At 37.2% G+C, this 6,160-nt stretch overlaps 1 pseudogene; it reads left to right on the top strand.

Annotated features, from left to right (window-relative positions):
- The first annotated feature begins 1,007 nt into the window (after positions 1-1,007).
- On the top strand, positions 1,008-5,864 carry LOC131397753 (vomeronasal type-1 receptor 1-like; annotated as a pseudogene).
- The last annotated feature ends 296 nt before the right edge of the window (positions 5,865-6,160 follow it).

A 6,160-nucleotide genomic window follows, 5' to 3' on the forward strand; every position in this document is an offset into this window, starting at 1 on the left:
GACTCTTCGAATTGTACAGTTCAAGTTTGTGTATTTTCCTTAGTATAAACATTACTTAATATAAAAACTACTAAAAATATATATTTCTTGAACTCAGGCTAATGATTTTGCTTGTGCCATTGGATGGACAGGGTTTGTGAACCTAATCTCATTGTATTCTGAGAGAATCTAGAAGCGATGGCTCCCCAGTAGCATTAAACACACCTAATGCCTAGATATTAGTTTCTCAATACTATTCTCCACAAAAAGGAAGTAAAACTCCGTGGAGAAAAGGCTGATTGTTCCTGAGCAGGGCAAGGAAGTTACAAGATGAGTCTGGAATTTCTTGTTGCACCAGAAAGATGTGGCCAAAGAACAATGATGACATGACCCAAGGACAAAGAAGCCAGTTTGAAGCAGCTCTTGTTGGCCCAGTCTGAGAACACTTGAGCATCAATGTAAATAATGACAACCACGTATTATAACCCAATGAAATATTTAAGAATCCATGTGGACATGAATAAATGAATGAACGAATGATAGGGGGAATGGAAAGTCTACCCCACAGGAGAATATCAACTGATAAGCGTAGACTGAGAGAGTTAGAAAATCATCAGTGGCTTTTAAAACGAGAGGTGAAAGATTGATATGGATCAGGATATTTACATAATTTCAAAATATCTCCTACTAATTATTTACTATGTATAATGGAAAAAAATAGTATATTTAAAGTCAAGAGACCAGACAAAATTAAAGTACCAAAAATTAACATAATCAATATTGCAAAACACGAACATCATGTGACTCCTGATACGATGCCATGAGAACAACACATTATTCCTTCTGTTGTTTCCCTGCAAAATGCTCAAAAGCTTGTTCTAAAAATTTGAAAACATTAAAGAAATACAGGGAAATTTCAAAACTAGTGGGCCTGTAATCTTAAAAGTATGACAAGTCCAAAAAACTCAATTGCAGGCTGAGGAACTATTTTATCAAAGGAGTCTAAAGAGACGTGAAAACTAAACGATATGCATGAATTTGAATTCGGTTCTGCACAAAGGAAAAAACTTAAGAAGGGCAATACTGGAACAAATGATGGCAATGTATTATGTACTGTTGTTTAAATAATAGTATTGTGCCAATATTGAAATTCCTGATTTTGTTATAGTACTCTGCTTATATATAGGGAAATTTCTGGGCTTTCAGGAATTATGCACTGAAATATTCACTGGTAAGTAGGAAAAATATTTCCAAATTATACACCAATTGTTCAGAAATATATATGTGTGTGTGTGTGTGTATAAACATACACATACATGTCTGAGATGTATTTCTGTAGAGAAAGAGAGAGAACAAGAGAGAGAGAGACAAAAGAGGAAAAAGTAACAGAGCAAAAGATAAACAGTTGTTAAATTTGGATAAAGGGCTTACAAGTGTATCTTTTAAAATTCTTGCAGCTTTTCTATAAGTTTGAAATTATATCAAAATTTTTAAAATACAAAAATGATTTCATGTGTTTCACGTTTAGTAGGAAACAAGATCTATCATATAATCAACTCCAATGAATCAAATAACTTGGTGTAATTTAAAACCTTCTTGACATTTTAAAAACAAACTAGAAACAGAAAGGATCCTCCTTAAACTTCTAATAAGTATCAAGAACAACAAAAGCCCCACCACAGCCACCAAACGTAGGATCCATTCTTAAAATATTTCACCTAAGTTCAGGGATGAAAGAACTATCACGGTTATCTATTGTCCTTTAATTTTAGGCCGTAAGGACTATTTAGTAGATAACAAGACAAAATAAACGTAGATATGGATTGGAAAAGAAGGAATAAACCTCATCTTATTAAAGCATTTTCTAAAATAGGATCATCACTTTAAGTCCTACTGTGAACTTCCTATTCCATTTTGTAACCCATGCCTCCTCTCATGTTTTGCTACATCTATGTTCTATTCTTTTCTCTTTTCCATAGAACCGAGCAGCTTCTAATAATGTACCACATAATAACTTGGGTGCATCACCTATTGTCTGTTTCCCTCAAGCAGAATAAAAGTTCCATGGGGGCAAAATTATTTTGTTATAACGTTCTGTGTACTGATACACCCCCTGTACCCAGAAAAGTCCATGACCCACATAAGCTCTAAAACAAATATTTCTTGAAGCACTGAATTGATATATCACTGTAATCTTCCTATCTCTTTGAACCACTGCAGCTACTCCTAACTATTCAGATACTGTCCTGCCTTCAGTTTCAGTACCCTCAGAATCTCAGGAACAAAAAAAAGAATCATATTTTGAAGATAAAACCACTAAGGTGATTTCAAATACAGCAGAGCGATGTGCTTGATGTCTCTCACTTATTCCATCTCAGTGTCCTCTACTTAACTTCCACTGGGGTTATTGCTTATTTCAAATGTGTGGTCTCACTCATCTGTTTCTCCCGCGTCTGTTGGATATTTTTATTATTCACTTTAATAGCTTTCTGTAATTTGCACAATTTACAAATGTTTTTCAGAGATAATCTCCAGTCCCCATGCAGACACTATCACTGCACTTACAGGTAAAATGATAATCACTTCCCAACAGGGAGATGAGATCATGGAACCCAAACCTTCATCTCACGGTTGAGCTGCCCCTTTCTACATGGGCACAGGAGCTGCCAGGCACCCACCACCCCAACAGCAAATGCCAATCAGGTAAGCAGAGAGTCTTTTCAGATGAGTATCAGATTTGGAGATGGACTTCATGAGGAAAATTCAGTAATTCATATGGAAAAATAATCCTGTTTTTGGGGATTGGAACGTAAAACTATAAACATAGATACAGACACACGCGCATACACAGGTATGCTCAGGCAAGCATTTTTTTTTTAGGAAACCCTTGGCATATTGTCTCCCTCATTTGCCCGTATTGAGACTGCCAGCCATTGCTCTTCTCTCCTTCCTGTTCCAGCCCTCTCTGAAATCGCCTCTCCTTTGTCCTGACTAAACACAGGGACCTCAGAGTTTTCACTCTCAAGTCTTCATGCTACAGGCAAGTCAGAAGCAATAAGACAGAAAATGAGCTCCCCGCTGCTGAGCCGACATCTGGTATCTGAGTGACAGAGGCCGGTATGTGCATTTGTCTTTGCTTTGGTTGGGGAGAGAGTATGTTGGGCTAAATGGAGTCTGTAACAATATGCATTTAAAGTTCTGTTCTTATTAGAAGAATGTTAACATTTATTTAGGGAAAAGGAAGGCTCCTTCTATCTCCCACATCCAGAAAAATAAAAAGCTTATTTAAAGAAACATGTGGCTAACTATTACGCTTGACTAGAAGATTTAGGGACATCTTAGATGTTTTCTGCCCCACACTGAGAAGCATCACTTAACTTCAAGATAGTTTGCTTTCTATTAGTGAGAAATGTCATTTAGATATCATAATCTTGGTACTTTAGATGGTCATTACTATGGACTTGTTTACAACGTCTAGATTCTGTCAATGAAAAGAAATAGGGAATACATATGTGTTTTTTTTTTGTTTTTGGGGGGTGTTTTTTGTTGAGGAAGATTCACCCTGAGCTAACATCCATCACCAATCCTCCTCTTTTTGCTTAAGGAAGATTTGCCCTGAGCTAACACCTATGGCAAATCTTCCTCTATGTTGTATGTGGGCCGCCACGCTGTGGCCGCCAACCAGCAGTGTAAGTCCATGCCCGGGAACTGAACCTGGGCTGCCGAAGCCGAGCGTGCCAAACTTAACCACTAGGCTACTGGAGCTGGCCCGACATATGTGTTTTAAAATTATATGCTACATGCATTATTTCTTCCAAAATTTACCAAGTTTTGAGTTTTTATTTAAAATATATATATATATATATATATATATATATATTCTTTTGGCTTATACTGAAAGTTTTGTTTACCAATTATATTAATGGACTTTTTTTTATATGTTTCTAATAATTAATGCCAGTATAATTTGCAAAATATGAGTATGGGCAACAGTTTAATATCTGTTGGGTATTTTTGCTTTCATATGTGCCTCTGTGTAACTTGAAATTTTTGTTACAAGTGCACATAGAACACCATGCTGGTAGACAATAAGGGTAATTTTTTCATTTAACTTTGAATTTTGTGGATTTTGATATCTGATTTTGATTAATATTTTTCAAGAATTATGTGATATGTTTACATTTGTATAAACCAAAATGTAACAGACTACTACATGAAGCCTAGTTTACATTTCTATCCTTCCATCCTGTTCAATCTCTGCCCCTATATTTACAGTCCTCTACTTTCTTAAAAAAAATAAAAGGAAACATACTCTACACGTATTCTGTATCTTGCCTTTTTCGTGTAAGAACACATCATGGGGAAAATCTGTATCTGTGCAGAGATCTCCTTCACTCATCGCCACAGCTGTGGAGAACCCTGTGGTGCAGTCGTGCCATCTCCATTCTCACTGTAGGTGAATACTGAGGCTTTTTACAGTCCTGATCTTCACCGCATTGCCTTTGCACACATGAGCAAAAGTTCTAAATGCCCACTTAAAGTGAGGCTATATGAGATGTAGGCTAAGTATTGGAAATTGAGGGACATGGTGATGGTGACATATTTATTGTTGTTTAATTGTTCATTCAATACCTGTCCTCTAGGTACTGATGTGATGTTTTCTGCCAGCTTGGAAATGAGGATTATCTTCCTCACTCAGACAGGAGTTGGCCTCGTGGGAAATATCTCAACTTTTTGTCTTTATAACTTCACTTTGCTCTCTGGGCATAATCTGAGACCTACAGACCCAATTCTCATGCAACTGGGCTTGGCCAACTCCATGGTTCTTTTCTCTAAGGGTGTACCTCAGACAATGGCACTTTTGGATGGAGATATTTCCTGGATGATGCTGGCTGTAAACTGGTCTTCTATTTTCACAGAGTGGCCACAGGAGTTTCCTTTAGCACTATCTGCCTCTTCAATGGATTCCAGGCCATTAAACTGAACCCTAGTATTTGGAGATGGATGGAGTTCAAGATTAGATCTCTAAAGTTCATTGGCTTCTGCTGTTTCCTTTGCTGGATCCTGCATCTCTTGATAAATTCATGTATTCCTATAATAGTGAATGGTCCATTGAACGTGAAGAACTTGAATGTGAAAAATGATTATGGGTACTGCTGTTGGCATATGAAAGAGGATTTTTGTAGGTTCATTATATACGGTCATCTATTTTTCCCCTGACATTATGAGTTTAGGCTTTATGGTCTGGGCCAGTAGCTCCGTAGTTCTTGTCCTGCATTGACACAAAGAGTGAATTCAATGCATTTGCAGCAACAGACTCTCCACCAGACCTTCCCATGAAGCCAGAGCCACACACATCATTGTGATTCTCCTGAGCTATTTTGTTACATTCTATTCAATCTACATTATTTTGACTATTTGGATGACTCTAATTGCAAATCAAGGCCAGTGGATGGTGAACATCTCTGTGCTCGTGGCCTCATGTTTTCCAACATTCAGCCCCTTTGAGCTCATCATCAATGACACTCGTGTCTCTCGGTTCTGCTTTGCCTGTAGGACAAGGAAGACAGTATTTCCTAATCTGCTATGAGTCTGTCTCTTCATTGCATTCAGATATTGATTTCAACATTAGTTAATATTGAGGACCTCTTAAATGTCAGGAATGTGTGACACTATTGCAAATAAGGGTGGTAATGTCCCTGTTTACATCAATCTTACTATAGAGCTAAAAATGAACATCACGTACATAAAGAAACAAACATTCCTCAGTCTAACTGTTAGGTTCTTCAGTGGAGAAGTTTAGGACATTTTAAAATAGTGTAGTGGAAAGAAATTCCTGAGCTTAAGATATCAGAGAAGTCTTTCACTTTCGGTCTTGTAGAGACTTCAGGAAAGTTTTTTGTTAGTTTGTTTTGTTTTATTTAAATATATTTTCAAAGCATTATTGAGTTCATCTTTTTGACTGAAGGAAATCACCTGGAAAGATCCATGTAAAGAAGACATGCAGCCTTATGGTAGTGGGACAAAGCTCATGTTTGGAGTATGAGAGATGGGAGAGCAGCAGGAAATGAAGGGGATGGTTGTTCTGGGGAATCACTTAGGACAGGCCAAGAAATCTGAACTTTTGTTCAAGAAAAATGACAGGAGAGTGAAGGGATTCAATCAGGTGGGTGAAAATACT

Source organism: Diceros bicornis, chromosome 34, assembly GCF_020826845.1.
Source record: "Diceros bicornis minor isolate mBicDic1 chromosome 34, mDicBic1.mat.cur, whole genome shotgun sequence".
Lineage (NCBI taxonomy): Eukaryota > Metazoa > Chordata > Mammalia > Perissodactyla > Rhinocerotidae > Diceros > Diceros bicornis.